Source organism: Rutidosis leptorrhynchoides, chromosome 11 (genome assembly GCF_046630445.1).
Source record: "Rutidosis leptorrhynchoides isolate AG116_Rl617_1_P2 chromosome 11, CSIRO_AGI_Rlap_v1, whole genome shotgun sequence".
Taxonomy (NCBI): Eukaryota; Viridiplantae; Streptophyta; class Magnoliopsida; order Asterales; family Asteraceae; genus Rutidosis; species Rutidosis leptorrhynchoides.
Genome location: NC_092343.1, coordinates 223,078,023 through 223,096,830, shown reverse-complemented (window position 1 = coordinate 223,096,830; position 18,808 = coordinate 223,078,023).

The window sequence follows — 18,808 nt, the reverse complement described above, 5'->3', positions numbered from 1 at the left end:
CTTGGCGTAATCCCCGATCAATAGAAAATTCTGAAGAGGGACTTCCTTTAAGAAGAAGCGATGCTTTTGAGGAAGATAAGCGGACCTTGATCCAACAAATTCATTTCATGTCGAACCCCATAAATCGCATCATAGAGAAAATATATTTCCAATGAATCGAGTCAAATGCTTTATCAAAATCGACTTTAAAGAGCATCGCCTTCTTATTTTTCCTTTTGCACCAATCAAATACTTCATTGATAATTAAACTGGGGTTTCCTTCTTCGGGATTAGAGAAAAGAAAGAGGAATTGCAGCCGTTTGGAATAAAACATGTATCATGAAAATTTCGGGCCATATCTATCACATCTTTTGAATAAGGCTCCAGAGGTGTTTAACAAACTTGAAGGTGAAACTGTCCGGACCAGGCAACTTTTTACCACCACAAGACCAAACAGCTATTCAAATTTCCTCATTTGTGAGCTCACTGATCATGGATGATGCTTGTTAAAATGAAAGCTTTTTAATAGATGGGCTCGGAGTAGTAATAGAAACACAATCAGCTTCCTTGAATTTGTTAACAAAAAAAAATTCAAGAAAATAGCTTTAACGTTTGGATGCTGAGTTTCCTACATTCCGTTAGACATAATCTGTGACGACCCGGAAATTTTCGACCAAATTTAAACTTTAATCTTAATATAAATTCGACAGGATAAGCACAGTCTATTAGATTGAATTTTATAATTGTTGAACTATTTCACGAGCAATTGTTTGTAAATAAATAGGTATATATATATATATATATATATATATATATATATATATATATATATATATATATATATATATATATATATATATATATATATATATATATAAATGTAAGGATATATAAAAAATTGGAAATAATAAAATATAGTTGAATCATTTGGAGTAAATATGTAAAATAATATGCCAGATAAGAACATTATTATTAATATAAAGCTATGAATAGATATATATGATATTATTATCTATATATATAGATATATGATTGTTATTAAGAATTATTATATTGTAATAGATGTAAATATATAAATAATAAATATACAATAAATGTTATCATATAATAATACAAAATTGCAATATTTATAAAATGCAAATTACAAGTTATAATATAGTTATTATATTAATGAATGTTACTCTTACTATTAATAATTATACCATTATTATTAATATTATTAATTTAATATATAATATATAAATAAGGGATTTGATGAGCATAATTTGTTATATCTATATTATTAGTATTACACTCATTATTAGTATTAATATTAATATTAGTATTTTTATTTGTATTATTAATATTATAATAGTATATATTAGATAGATATAAAAAATGAAACATATGACTTGTGATTACTAGTACTATTATTAGGTATTATCATTAAAAAAATTAGTATTTTCATTATTATCATTAATGATATGATCATTACCATTTTTATAGATATTATTATAATTACTATTATTTATTATCATTAATAATATTATTAGTGATATTATTATCATTATTATGATTTATATTATTATTATGAGTATTATTTTGATTAATAATAATAATATTATTATTATTCTCTATAATCAGTATTTTTTTTACTATTTCCAATAATACTCATAATATTATTATTATTAATATATTTAATTATATTTACAAATTTTTAATATTAATATTAATTATAAATAAATCATACAAAATCACTTTCTGTTATATATCACGATTGAACTGTGGGAGATTCTTGTTTATGTCTTCAATTCCTTTAACATGTCAATCTCAATTATCAATTACAAACAACTACAAAATCTGTGAACGTAACCATCACTTTTATATTCTTTATTCATCTGATATATTATTCTGTACCTTTTGTCTGCTTAATTGAGGAGGTTAGAAATCAATTGTCAATACAACCAAAAACCGATCAAATCATCTGTACTAATATCAATTATTTAAGTACTAGATATATATGATGTTATATTCAATTGTAAATCGAAATTAAAATTAGAAAAATAAGGAGAACAGGAAACGACCTCTGTTCTTGACTCCTTTAATCAAAACCCGATTTTTGAATCAATTTTTAAAATGTATAAATGCAAATCCATTTGAAAACTTCTAATTAATCTACCTGGAAAGTTTCCAATCCCAATTTTTAGTATCGAGTGAGAATTTTAGAGTGAAACGTTTGAAATAAAAAGAGTCAACGATGTGTTCATCACCAAATTTGCAACCGTGTTAAAGTTTTTGATTCAATTGAGTATACAGAAAGTTTATAAGTATGATTGTGAACCTTTTTCATGAAGAAGTCGTGATCCAAAACGATCTAAAAACTCGAGTTTGATTTGAAGTTCTTTAACGGGTATAACAGGTCTGATATGAATTTTTTTATTTAGTTTTGATTAAATTAATTAATCATGACAATATATTATTGTTACAGTTTATAATATAATTAAAACCTTAAAACCTGTTGTTAGAATTGTGCACTGGATAAATTGATCTGTGAAGAAAGAATAGGAAAGGAAACAGAAGTATATGTTAAATATAAATGGAATTCGTAATTAAACAGAAAAACAAGTATGGAAGATTCGTTTAGAGGGATAGCGGGTTAGCGGAAGGTCTTGAGTTCGATCCCGGTTAGGTGCTGTTTTTTTAGAAAAGCTTATTTGAGGTAGTTTTTATTTTCTTTAGTTTTGATTATTATTGATATTATTAATTTTATTATTATTGTTATTATAAATGTTAATATTATTATTATTATGATCATTTTTATTATTATTGTTATTATTATTATCAATTAATGTTATTATTACAAGTTATTATTAATATTAATTAATAGCTATTACTTATTATTATTATTGTTACTAATATAAGTATTAATCACCATTTATTAAAAGTAACATAATTATAATTACAATTATAGTTATTATTATTAATATTGTTATTATTGATATTATCACTATTAATTGAAAGGACCCGTCCTAATCCATCCAGACAAAGTCACCAACAACTGGTTCCATTGCGATGATCGACTCCAAATACTATCTTTAAAATGAGCAAATGCACAGCGAAAGATTTCTTTCATACCTGAGAATAAACATGCTTTCAAGTGTCAACCAAAAGGTTGGTGATTTCATAAGTTTATCATAAAACAATAAAATTCATTATTTTGATAGACCACAAGATTTAAATCCTGCATGGTACAAATGGGCCCGAATCCTATACCCACCTGTAATGTACATGCGATATCTTTTAAATACAGTACACCTTTCTCGTGTACGCAACCATTTTTCATAAATCATAGTAACCGTACACATATCTTGTGCATAAAAACTAATACACATAACCTGTGTATAAAAATCATTCTCTCGATACATAACATTCATATCAATTGGTGGCAATTATCATGTCCACATAATTCAATGGTGGCAATTATCATATCCACATAATTCAACGGTGGCAATTATCATATCTACATAATTCAACGGTGGTAATTATCATGTCCACATAATTCAATAATAATCCGCAGAACTTCTGTCTGCATAATAATTCATTCGAGGAATGTTTTGCTTGTGTCTATCTCGTCAAACATTTATAAAAGCATTTCATGTATTCGCAGTTCAAAATATATTTCAAAAGCATTTAATAAAGCAGTTATAAAAACAGCGCATGTATTCTCAGTTCCAAAAATGTAAAGAGTAAAAGGGATTCAAATGAACTCACAATACGATATTTTGTAGTAAAAATATTCATACGATGAAACTGAACAATGCAGGGTTGGCCTCAGATTCAAGAACCTATATCAATTATATATATTAACACATATAATAACAATTAACAAGTTTTTATATATATTTAATATATAGTATGTTACATATTTAAATTAGTAATATATTTATTCTTTCACTTGTAACATATATAGATATATGTTATATTAATATTATATATATAAGTATTTATTTTTATATGATGTTAGTAATAATAATGATAAAAATAATGTTAATTCTAATAATAATAATAATAATAATAATAATAATTTTAATAAAAATGATAAATTTTTAAATGATAAACTTATCCTTATCATCACGTTTTAACCATAATCCTAACACTTTAATAACGTTAATCATAATAGTAATATTGATAATACTAATAGTATTAGTAATACTAATGATTAATAACAACGATAATAATAATAATAATAATGATAATAATAATAATCATACTTAATCTTAACATTATAATAATATCATAATATTCATCATTTATAGTTATAGTATAAATGTAAATTTAAAACTTAAGTTAATAGTTTATACCCTCGGTTTAAATCGAGTGAGAGACGAGTAATGTTCAGAAGTGAAGCCCATCACCGAATCATATCATATCGTTTTCTTAATCGTCACCATCATTACCGTATATCATAATCATCATCTCTTAATTACCATAATCTCATCATCATCAATATAATATCATCGTAATCATCACGATGATCATGATCTTCACATAATCATCATTAATATCATTCAAACGTCGACATCATTATCATTACCTACTACACGGTCGTTGCTTTTTCTCCTTCCCCACTTTCTATATTTGATGTCATCCATTACATCGTCCACCTCATTGTTTATTGCCTTTAATTGATGATCCATCATTTTTACAAAAAGAAATCACGTGGGACTACACTCACCCATCATAACATTAAGTATATGACAATCTTCCTTTTTAATGAGTTATTCCCGAGAACAGATATGGAAAGTCAAGTCTTTTAAATTCTCTTGGATCTAAATTAATAATGTCCACAATAGACTGTAACCAAGCGACTAACACAAGGTTATCAACTTGGTTATCAACTTCAGCATACGGAGATACTTTTGAATAACAAGCATGAAGTATCTCTCTAGAAATAATATCGGTAAAAGGATCGCCAGACAACTTACGAGCAAAAGAGTGGCAATAGTAACAACGGGTTAATGGTAGTTGTTTAATGGTAGATTGTAGTGTATGATCGCGATAGTGACGATGAAGGTGGTTGCTTGCAGGTGGAAGAAGAAAGAAAATAAAAAAATTGCAATGCGAAGGTGGTTTGATGGATTGAGTAAGGAGGTGAAGTGGGTTATTGATTGTGGTGATCTAGTGGTGGATCAAGGTTGATGGTGGTCGAAGGTTGTGATGACCGATGGTGGTTAATGGTGTCATGGTGAGGTTGGCGGTTCACCATGATGATTTAAGTGGCAACGATGGTGTGGTGATCAAATGGGTCGAACAGGAAATGAAAAATATTACTCACAATTACAAGTTAAATAGCGACTGTAGCGGCTCGATGATGGTTCACGGGCATAAACTGAAATGAAAACAGCAGCACTATACGATGAGTTGGGATGGTTGTTCGGTGGTTATGGGCCATGGGTGGTGGTGTTAGGTTTGTTGAGAGTTTCGACTATCATTAGATAACCGAAGGGTGGTGTTTACTAGTAGTAACCACAGTGACGAGCAAGGGAGTAGTAGTAACTAATGGGTTTGTGATGGTTGTTAATTACAATCACATCTTTGTTTGAGAAGATGATAGATGGGTAGTGATATAAAGTAAAAAATAATAATATTGTAGCTAATAGTAACATCACTCCACTAATTAAATTTACAATTACGTCTTTCATAATTGCTAGAATAATTGAATGTTAATACTATTTAATTAAAATGGGAGATTGTATAATCAAAATGGGGCCTATTTCAGATGGCATTGAAAGGAATGGCACATGCAAATGCCAGCGATATTATTACATCTTTCTTGTGGTCTAATAATGTTTACATTATCAAAATAAACTCATTAGTATAAGTTTAAAACAATTAGATTAACTCTCCGCGCTCGATCCCAGGTAAAATATTCGAAATATTAAAATTTATCAAATTAGATTCTAAATACATTTTTGATAAGCCTATAATTTATATAACTCATTTTCGGATCGCCGTTTATTTTAAAATCATATAAGTTCGAATTGAACTTCTCTAATATCAATCGGAACATCAAACTAGTATTACAATCATTTAATATTTATTTTTAATATACTTTTATTTATATAAAGAGATATATTTTAAATAATAATTATTATAATATACTATTCTTATTTTTATTTATTTATTAATTTTTAATAACAACAACATATAATACTTCAAGATATATTTCGAATTATTATTTATATATATATACATACACACATATTTATTTACAATTAATTGTTCGTGAATCATCGGGAGTAGTCAAAGGTCAAATGAGTTCATGAAAACAGTTCAAAGTTTTTGAGATTCCATATTACAGACTTTGCTTATTGTGTCGAAACCATATAAGATTCAAGTTTAAATTTGGTCGGAAATTCCCGAGTCATCACAGTACTTACCCGTTAAAGAAATTTCGTCCCGAAATTTTGAGTGAGATCGTCATGGCTAACAATAATTATGTTTTCCTGACGAATATGAGCTGATAATTAGAGTTTTATCACTATTGAATAATACAGATAAAATAATTCGATTATTCGAAGAGCACAAATGAAGCTATCACAAAAGGGTGAAATGAATAACTGAAGTTTCATTTTAACTTTTGACGTTACCTTGGTTGAATTTATAAAATAAGGTGCGTCTTAACTTTTGACGTAAAGGGTTGAATTCCGGAATTCAAGGGATTAAAGAAAATCTACGAAATCTAAAAGATTTGATTCGTCAGTGATTAAGGAAATTAAGATCTCTATAATTAAATACGGTGATCTGCCTTGATTTCTCCGTCTGATATTTCCATTATAAATTAAACTCTTCCCGTTCCATAATTTTCACCATTCCTATACTTTCTTCCATGGTTCTTACATCCAAAAGATTGTGAAAATGCTTAATCCAGTTCTAACCCTTGATATTTTCCTAATTATCACTTCTGTCATTCTTCTTTTCTAACTTCCACCGGAGGAATCTGTTTTCTTCTACTTCGCCCTTGGGTTATAGTGTTTTTAATTCTCCCGTGTCTTTATGTTGCGATAAACATTGATATACACGGTTTGTAATTTCCGTGTTGTTATTGGGCTTTATATTTTCTCTTATATTTTGGAGCTCTTTGCCTTTTTATTATCTTCTTGACCTCTAGTAAAGCGAGTAATGGTCCAGAATTCATAAGTATGGAGTTTCGAATGAACATCATGTTCTAAACAAGAAAGAACGTATTAGCACGATTTGATTTGTCAAATTTCCAGAATTACTGAGAATAGAACTATCAAGAATATATTTTCTTGATATGTTTAGTAGTTAAGTAGAATGAAAGAGTTATGTAACATGGCATGTGATGACGTTAGGATCTGTGAATCATCACGTCCCATTAGAAACTCAGCATGACTTACTCTAATATAATCACGTTGATCAAGTGTCATTATATTATACTAACTCATGCATCAGTTCCCAACATTACTTCAATAACATTCATATTTTAAGCTCGAAAGTTTACAGAATATAGAAACTAACAGTTTCTATATGATGTAATACTGATAGCACGAAGAGATTAATGATTTCAGACAAGATTAGTTATGAAAATATATTCAGAAATATCGAGGATATTTATAATGAAAGATACGATGATATCTTGGAATTTCTAATATCGAAGGATGGTAAAGAAAATTTGTCCGCAAAAGTTTGGAGTCAGAAGCAAGGTATTCGCTAAAGATTTCATCAGAAACAGAATCATCAGTATTCTTAATGTACAAGTTTAGTCCTTGTGATTTATTCAGAGACTCCTTTGTAGTTTGCTCAATCAGTTTTTCAGTTTCAAACTTTTACTGAGCTTTGCCAACATACAATTCTTTATCATCAACTTTTGGCTGTTGAGGTTGTTTACAGTTTTTGTTGCTTCATTCAACTTTTCAAAATTCAGAGTATTAATAATTCGCAGACTGGGTGCTTTTCAGAATTTCAGAATGAAAGATCATAGTTCTAAGAGATAATTGTTATATGGATACATATAACTGTGGATGTAGAAACGTTGCGAGACTCACAATACAGATTTGTTGATTCCCGATAATTGGTATGGAAATTCTTGTTACAAGATGCGGATGAGTACATGATGAGACTTCAGTAGATAAATATAGTGATTTGTCGGAGGAATTTAAACCAAGGAGCGTCGAGGTTACTGGTACATCTGCTGGTAATATGGTGGAATATAAAAGGTTCTCTGGTAACAATAAAAGAGTATGCATATAAATCAAGGTGATAATAAGGTTGTTTCGAACGAAAAGTCGAAGTTGAATTGCTGGAGCTGTGACAAAATTTGCTACTTTAAAAGAAATTACCAAGTTATTTTGGGTAATAATAATACTAAAGGAATTAGCGCAGATACGTGTTAAAGGTTTACTCAGGTTCCAAGAGTTTTCAAGTGCATAACTATATGCATCAATCTTTTCTTCCATAGATGAAGTGCGGTTGGTTCATCCTCTCGATTGAGGTGTTTTGAAGAATCATGAAAGGTTTGAACGCAGATTGTAATTGTCAAGATACAAATGAGGTTTAAGATGAAATCAAGTGGTAAACTTAAAGAATTGTTTAGTTTCATATGTTATAAACAATATTTTAATTCATTTTAATTGTCCAATGTTGGCAGTCCACAGTTGATAGTCCACAGTTAGCAATTCAATAATTCATATATAATATTCGAATTAATTAATAAGTATCGTGACCCGTGTACATATCTCAGACTCGATCACAACTCAAAGTATATATATTATTGTAGAATCAACCTCAACCCTGTATAGAGAACTCGATCATTACTGCATATAGAGTGTCTATGATGATTCCAAATAATATATATAGATGCGTCGATATGATATGTCAAAACCTTGTATACGTGTCCCGATATTTAAAGTGCGTAAAATGAATAACAGAAAATAAATGACGATAAATAAAGTGCGTAAAGTAAATAACAGAAATTAAATGATGATAAATAAAATTGCGAGAATATAAATTGCGATAATTAAATTGCGGTAAATAAAATGTAACCAGTTAGCTAGGAACAGTTAGCTAGGAACAGTTAGCGTGGATTCTTAACAATATTTCAATTAGTTAATTCGTTTGTTTCTAACAAATTTATTTTGTTCAATGTTTTCTTCATTATGCCACTTGTTGGATTCTGAGAAGTCAAAATCCAAATATGAAATTGAATAAAAATGGTTATTCTGTGGGGAATGGATTCGTATATCGGTATATGTAAGTAGGATAGTAAATGACTATTGAATTAGATTCGAAGAATGTACAGTGTAACTTATTAAGGTAAAATCTAAATATTCCTCAGGTATTACCTACCCGTTAAAATATTTTCACCATTAACAGTTTGTACGAAAGAATTTTTAATTACAATCTTTATGAAAACATATATACATATATATTTTCTTCAGATGTAATCATGGATTAAATGAATTAATATGATATTAAACTCATTTGATTTACCATTAGAACATGAATATTTAATCTCTAAAACATTAGAGATTACATAATTGCCATGTCGAACGAAGATAAATGATGTAGAACGTCATGTAAAACGATGATTATACTCGAGGTACAGAATGAGATGTTGAGGCACGTGGTGTTGAAACTTTGGTTGTTGGTGGTACTGTTGGTGGTACTGTTGGTGCCGGTGATGTTGCTGAAGCTGGTATTTTTGCACCATATTTTCCAAGGCTACAACTCGGGCGCGAAGTTCATTGACTTCTTCTATTATTCCTGAGTGATTGTCGGTCAGAACGAGCGGATGAATAAGATCTAGAATTGTGGATAGAATATAATCATTGTGGGATATCCTGGTAATGAGGGTGAATATGGTTTTTCGAATAGATTCGCCGGTAAGTGTTTCAGGTTCTTCACTAAGAGGTGAATTCGGTTGATGAAAAGGATCACCTTCTTCTTGTCTCCAATGATTAAGTAGACTATGAACCCATCAGATGAATTGATGATGGCCGATTGGTTGATCCATTCCGATTACATTGCTTTCGGAGCTCGAGTGGAAATCCATATCGGAATAGCTGTCGAAATCCGAGGAATTCGAACTGGTTGAGGGATCCATCTCGTACGATCAGATGAAAGATTTTTGATATGAAAAAGATTATAGGATGTAGATTAGTACCCTGCAATACATGATTTACATATGCATATATAATACTAAAATCCCATAAGTTACGGAGGAATCTATGGAATATGTCAGGCAAAGTTACAGTAACAGATACGCTAAGATAGGAAGTAGCAGATACGTTAAGATATGAATTTTGTCTATACATTATTCATGCAATCCAGGAAGTAAGATATGTCTAGATTAAGAATGATAAGCAAGTGATTCCCTAAGAATGATAAGAGGTAATTTTCGACACGAAATGATAAGCAAAACTTTTGACATGCAGACACGGTCGAAGTCCAGACTCACTAATGCATCCTAACGACTTTTCAGTTAGACACACTAATGCAGTCCTGGTTCGCTAAGACCACCGCTCTGATACCAACTGAAAGGACCCGTCATAATCCATCAAGACGAAGTCACCAACAACTGGTTCCATTGCGATGATCGACTCCAAATACTATCTTTAAAATGAGCAAATGCACAGCGAAAGATTTCTTTCATACTTGAGAATAAACATGCTTTCAAGTGTCAACCAAAAGGTTGGTGAGTTCATAAGTTTATCATAAAACAATAAAATTCATTATTTTGATAGACCACAAGATTTAAATCCTGCATGGTACAAATGGGCCCGAATCCTATACCCACCTGTAATGTACATGCGATATCTTTTAAATACAGTACACCTTTCTCGTGTACGCAACCATTTTTCATATATCATAGTAACCGTACACATATCTCATGCACAAAAACTAATACACATAACCTGTGTATAAAAATCATTCTCTCGATACATAACATTCATATCAATTGGTGGCAATTATCATGTCCACATAATTCAATGGTGGCAATTATCATATCTACATAATTCAACGGTGGTAATTATCATATCCACTTAATTCAACGGTGGCAATTATCATGTCCACATAATTCAATAATAATCCGCAGAACTTCTGTCTGCATAATAATTCATTCGAGGAATGTTTTGCTTGTGTCTATCTCGTCAAACATTTATAAAAGCATTTTATGTATTCGCAGTTCAAAATATATTTCAAAAGCATTTAATAAAGCAGTTATAAAAACAGCGCATGTATTCTCAGTTCCAAAAATGTAAAGAGTAAAAGGGATTCAAATGAACTCACAATACGATATTTTGTATTAAAAATATTCATACCATGAAACTGAACAATGCAGGGTTGGCCTCAGATTCACGAACCTATATCAATTATATATATTAACACATATAATAACAATTAACAAGTTTTTATATATATTTAATATATAGTATGTTACATATTTAAATTAGTAATATATTTATTCTTTCACTTGTAACATATATAGATATATGTTATATTAATATTATATATATATATAAGTATTTATTTTTATATGATGTTAGTAATAATAATGATAAAAATAATGTTAATTCTAATAATAATAATAATAATGATAATTTTAATAAAAATGATAAATTTTTAAATGATAAACTTATCCTTATCATCACGTTTTAACCATAATCCTAACACTTTAATAACGTTAATCGTAATAGTAATATTGATAATACTAATAGTATTAGTAATACTAATGATTAATAACAATGATAATAATAATAATAATAATAATGATAATAATAATAATCATACTTAATCTTAACATTATAATAATATCATAATATTCATCATTTATAGTTATAGTATAAATGAAAATTTAAAACTTAAGTTTATAGTTTATACCCTCGGTTTAAATCGAGTGAGAGACGAGTAATGTTCAGAAGTGAAGCCCATCACCGAATCATATCATATCGTTTTCTTAATCGTCACCATCATTACCGTATATCATAATCATCATCTCTTAATTACCATCATCTCATCATCATCAATATAATATCATCGTAATCATCACGATGATCATGATCTTCACATAATCATCATCAATATCATTCAAACGTCGACATCATTATCATTACCTACTACACGGTCCTTGCTTTTTCTCCTTCCCCACTTTCTATATTTGATGTCATCCATTACATCGTCCACCTCATTGTTTATTGCCTTTAATTGATGATCCATCATTTTTACCAAAAGAAATCACGTGGGACTACACTCACCCACCATAACATTAAGTATATGACAATCTTCCTTTTTAATGAGTTGTTCCCGAGAACAGATATGGAAAGTCAAGTCTTTTAAATTCTCTTGGATCTAAATTAATAATGTCCACAATAGACTGTAACCAAGCGACTAACACAAGGTTATCAACTTGGTTATCAACTTCAGCATACGGAGATACTTTTGAATAACAAGCATGAAGTATCTCTCTAGAAATAATATCGGTAAAAGGATTGCCAGACAACTTACGAGCAAAAGAGTGGCAATAGTAACAACGGGTTAATGGTAGTTGTTTAATGGTAGATTATAGTGTATGATCGCGATAGTGACGATGAAGGTGGTTGCTTGCAGGTGGAAGAAGAAAGAAAATAAAAAAATTGCAATGCGAAGGTGGTTTGATGGATTGAGTAAGGAGGTGAAGTGGGTTATTGATTGTGGTGATCTAGTGGTGGATCAAGGTTGATGGTCGTCGAAGGTTGTGATGACAGATGGTGGTTAATGGTGTCATGGTGAGGATGGCGGTTCACCATGATGATTTAAGTGGCAACGATGGTGTGGTGATCAAATGGGTCGAACAAGAAATGAAAAATATTACTCACAATTACAAGTTAAATAGCGACTGTAGCGGCTCGATGATGGTTCAAGGGCATAAACTGAAACGAAAACAGCAGCACTATACGATGAGTTAGGATGGTTGTTCGGTGGTTATGGGCCATGGGTGGTGGTGTTTGGTTTGTTGAGAGTTTCGACTATCATTAGATAACCGAAGGGTGGTGTTTACTAGTAGTAACCACAATGACGAGCAAGGGAGTAGTAGTAACCAATGGGTTTGTGATGGTTGTTAATTACAATCACATCTTTGTTTGAGAAGATGATAGATGGGTAGTGATATAAAGTAAAAAATAATAATATTGTAGCTAATAGTAACATCACTCCACTAATTAAATTTACAATTACGTCTTTCATAATTGCTAGAATAATTGAATGTTAATACTATTTAATTAAAATGGGAGATTGTATAATCAAAATGGGGCCTATTTCAGATGCCATTGAAAGGAATGGCACATGCAAATGCCAGCGATATTATTACATCTTTCTTGTGGTCTAATAATGTTTACATTATCAAAATAAACTCATTAGTATAAGTTTAAAACAATTAGATTAACTCTCCGCGCTCGATCCCAGGTAAAATATTCGAAATATTAAAATTTATCAAATTAGATTCTAAATACATTTTTGATAAGCCTATAATTTATATAACTCATTTTCGGATCGCCGTTTATTTTAAAATCATATAAGTTCGAATTGAACTTCTCTAATATCAATCGGAACATCAAACTAGTATTACAATCATTTAATATTTATTTTTAATATACTTTTATTTATATAAAGAGATATATTTTAAATAATAATTATTATAATATACTATTCTTATTTTTATTTATTTATTAATTTTTAATAACAACAACATATAATACTTCAAGATATATTTCGAATTATTATTTATATATATACATACACACATATTTATTTACAATTAATTGTTCGTGAATCATCGGGAGTAGTCAAAGGTCAAATGAATTCATGAAAACAGTTCAAAGTTTTTGAGATTCCATATTACAGACTTTGCTTATCGTGTCGAAACCATATAAGATTCAAGTTTAAATTTGGTCGGAAATTCCCGAGTCATCACATTAATGGTATTATCATTATGATTAATATTATATTTAGTAATAAGATTGTTATTGTTATTAGGTATTAGGAATTATTATCAAAATTATTATTTTCATTATCATTACTATTAAATTATTTATTTTATTATAAACTAATGTTATTATCATTATTATTTATATTATCATCATAATCAAATACAAGTTTATTTACTATTATTAATGTTATATATTATTATGTATATAAAGATATACTTATAAGTATATTACATATAAGAATAAATTAATTAGATTAATAATCTTTATATAAATAACCATATATAAAAAATTAAGTATTTTTAATATATATATATATATATATATAATAATCATTTTCAAATATATATACAATTAATTACGTAATATATAAAGTTATAATTGTTCGATTACGAGTATGTGTTTTAATATATATACAAATGATATTGGTTCGTGAATCCAAAGCCAACCCTACACTTGTTCAATATTGTCATATGTATTTTTACTACAAAATACAGTATGGTGAGTTCATTTAATTCCCATTTACTCTTTACATTTTTGGGACTGAGAATACATCTGCTACTTTTACAACTGCTTTATTAAATGCTTTTGAAATACATTTTGAACTGCGAATACTTGAAATGCTTTTATAAATGTTTAACGAGATAGACACAAGTAAAACATTCCTCGAATGAATTATGTGGACGTGATAATTGCCACCATTGAATTATGTGGACGTGATAATTGCCACAATTGATATGAATATTTTTCCCTTGATTATTATTGCTTGGTACCCTAAGAATTAGGGAACATCACTAATTTTGAGAATTAGTGCTCGCCTAATTGTCGCGAATCCTAAAGGTAGCTACCGGGTTTAACACCCCCACCCAGAATGTTCACTAGACGAAAGGGCTAGTGGGCGTGGTGTTTAGTACTTCGAAGATTATATGATTATTATACAGACGAGATGCTCTGTTTTGGGGATATTATTTATGCGCATTATATGTTAAGGTCGGTTACCAAGCCAAGCTATGAAAGCAATGAAAAGTGAATGTTATGTATCGAGAGAATGATTTTATACACAGGTTATGTGTATGTTATTTTTGTACACGAGATATGTGTACCGTTACTAAGATTTATGAAAGATGATTTCGTACACGAGAAAGGTGTACTGTATTTAAAAGATATCGCATGTACATTACAGGTGGGTATAGGATTCGGGCCCATTTGTACCATGCAGCATTTAAATCTTGTGGTCTATCAAAATGATGAATTTTATTGTTTTATGATAAACCTATGAACTCACCTACCTTTTGGTTGACACTTGAAAGCATGTTTATTCTCAGGTATGAAAGAAACCTTTAGCTGTGCATTTGCTCATTTTAAAGACATTACTTGAGTCGATCATCGCAATGGGACCAGATGTTGGTGACTTCATCCAGATGGATTAGGACGGGGTATGACATAATCCCAGGGATGTGAGGTTTTATGCGCTTCCTATTTATTGCCGTGTGGAAAAAAGAAGTGCTTTCGTCACCCATAGAAGTATAAAGTTTTCTATTTTTTCTGAGTAAGGTTAGCTGTTTCGACCGAATCAAACCGAACTAAATATTTCAAAATGGAAGTTCTTTCGGTGGCCAAAAAGTCAAAAGGATCAACATCATCATTGAGCTGATTGTCAATGGAAAACAGTCCAGCATGAAGTGATTTTTTCATCGCATTATCAGTTTCACGATGGTCTTTAATGCAAGATTTAAAAGCTTCTTTCACATGTTTGAGCTTATTCTTTAGTCTAGTTTGTGGGTTACAATAAGCAGAGGCATAATACGATTGCCATGAATTAACGACAGTAGATTCGAACCCTTCCACATTAAACCAAGAATGAAATAGTTTAACAGGAATAGCACCATAATCGAGGGTGTTGGAGTCAATTAGATCTTCGAATCAATGTTCTAGCGAATTCGTGACGTTCGTGTGTCGATTTAGTCAAACCAATCAAGAATGATTGATTAGATCGAAGCCTAGAGTCGTTAATTCGACTTGGTGGGTTTTTGGGACTGTTGTTATTGGAGAGAAACAATCAGGGAACTTGAAAGTGGCGATTAGGTGATTAGCCACAAATGAGAAAACTAAAAAATAGGAACTAAAAACTAAAAAATAGGCGTCGAAAAATAAAATTAAGAAAGTAGCGCGTCGAAACTTAAAAAGGAACTAAAAACTAAGAATTAAAAGTTGCGTCTAAAAATATTAAAGCTTAAAAGGAATACTATATCCCAAATGGTAATAACTTAAAAAGGTACTAAAATATAAAAATGGCGTCGCAAAATTCTAAAGCACCTAAATCTTAGTGTAAAGAAAAAGCACTTAAGGGATTTTACGGCAAAGCCTAAAAATCTAGAAATAAAAATACTTTGGCAAAAACTATGTCTTAAAACTAAATATGAACAAAAAATATAAAAATTACGCTAAAACAATTAAAAAGATACAAAAAATAAAAATAATCTTAAAATTGTAAAAAGTACAATTTTTATAAAAATATTATTTTTATATTATTTATTTTATAAAACTAGTAATTTTAAAATTTAATTAAACTAATTAAACTTAAAATACAAATTAAATAAAAACTAAATTAACTAATTAAATAATCTAACCCTAATTAGGATTTAATAATAATAATATTTATTAAATTAAACCCTAAATCGTAATTAATGCTGGCTGAGGCTTGACCTGTCAGAAAGCTCCACGAGTGCAGATCCCAGCTGGTATAAAGTGCCGCGAGTGCGGATTATAGAGATTTAGCTGAGGTGCTCATGCTGGTTCAGTGTTTTTATAATTTTTTTTCTTGTTTTTTAATTTTCTGTTTAAAAAAATGTTTTATAATATAACTAAAACTTATATTTTAAATAAAAATCAATTATTAGTATTTTATAACTAAAAATACCTTATTATTATTAAAAAAAAAAAAAACTTAAGGATATATATTTTTTATGTTTTTATATTTTTGATATTTAAAACTTATGTAAATATATTTTTACAAAAATAACGTAAAAACTATAATTTTTTTTTAATAATAGCGTCTCGCTTCGGCGTTAAGTGTTGGTCCCCGGCAGCGGCGCCAAAAATACTTGATGTGTGCGAGGTGTACTAGGAAATAATATTATTTTTACAACGAAATACTATTAAATACGATACAATTTTACACAAGTTATTTTTTTATTTATAGAGTGGATATACCTAAATCTTGCTACAACACTTATAGGCAGTGTATCTAATCGTACAGTAGTGTAGTTTTTAGTAAGTCCGGTTCGTTCCACATGGAATCTTTTAAAGAAGCTTAACGCTATATTAGTTTTAACTTATAAAAATACAAATATATATATAAGTAATATTATTATTATAAAATGGGGTTTTTACCGTTTAATGACCGGTTTATCGATTTTAAAACTTTAGTCGCAGTTAAAACCTAATGTAAAATATTAATTATATAAAAGACTTAATTTAAAACGTAAAGTAAATAACGATAACGAAAGTGCGATAAAATAAAAGTGCGATAAAATAAAATTGCGATAATTAAAGAGTACGATAATTAAAAGTGCAATTAAATACAATGACAATAAATAAAAGTGCGATAATTAGAAGTGCAATTAAATATGAAAATAAAGGAATTATGCTTATTTAAACTTCCGTAATCATGATGTTTGACGTGTTGATTTTAGTTTATTCCTATGGGTTAATTGTCCTTTGTCCTGGATTATTTAATATGCCCGTCTGGTTTTTGTCCATAACAATCCATCAGTCATAAATATAAAGTGCGAGTGTCCTCGTCAAATTATCCTTATATTCGAAGTCAAATATTCCAACTAATTGGGGACTTAAACTGTAACAAGGTCTTAATACTTTGTTTAATAATTACACCAGGATATCGACTGCGTGTAACCCAAGGTTTTAATACTTTGTTTACCAATTATGCCAAGTGTCCTTGTACATAATTTCACCCTTGTTTTAATAATTCCATAGACTATTAATCCATTCCCGTGTCCGGTTAAATGAACGATTATTCGTACATATAAATATCCCGCCCATCGTGTCTGACCGAGTGTATATAGTTATTTCTAGGTACGTCCAATTGTAAATCTTTACATTAAATTAACAAACTATCATTTAGTTAAACAAATATAAAGCCCATTAATAGCCCATAGTCTAATTTCCATAAGTGTCGTTCTTTTGTCCAAACCCCAATTATGGTACAAAGCCCAATTACCCAATTTTAGTATTTTAGCCCAACATCATGATTACTTCGGCATTAAATAAGCATAATAATAACTTAGCTACGAGACATTAAATTAAAAATAACAGTAACCATAACTTACAGTGATTAAAAATAGCGTAGCGTTACACGGACAGAAATTCGACTTATACCCTTACAACATTCGCTAACATACCCTTATTATTAGAAATTAAAATTAAAATTAAAAGTATAATATAAATATAAATATATATACGAGTGAGAGATTGAAAGGAAAAAGATGTGTTTTTGGTGCAGAATTCGTTGCCTTTTATAGGCCCACTTCGTACTGTAGAGTACCGCGAGTGCGGTAGTTTCCTTCACAAAAGTACCACGAGTGCGGATCTGTGGATTCCAGCTCACTCTTTGATTTAAACGTTGGCTGCTGTAATTTTTTAATATATATATATATATATATATATATATATATATATATATATATATATATATATATATATATATATATAATATATAATTATATATATATTATATTATATTCTTGTGCAAAGTTGACTTGTAATTTTTTATCCGTTGCGTCGAGCGTTGAAAGTTGACTCAGGTCCCGATTCTGGATTTTTGAACGTGCTTTCGTACGATTTAA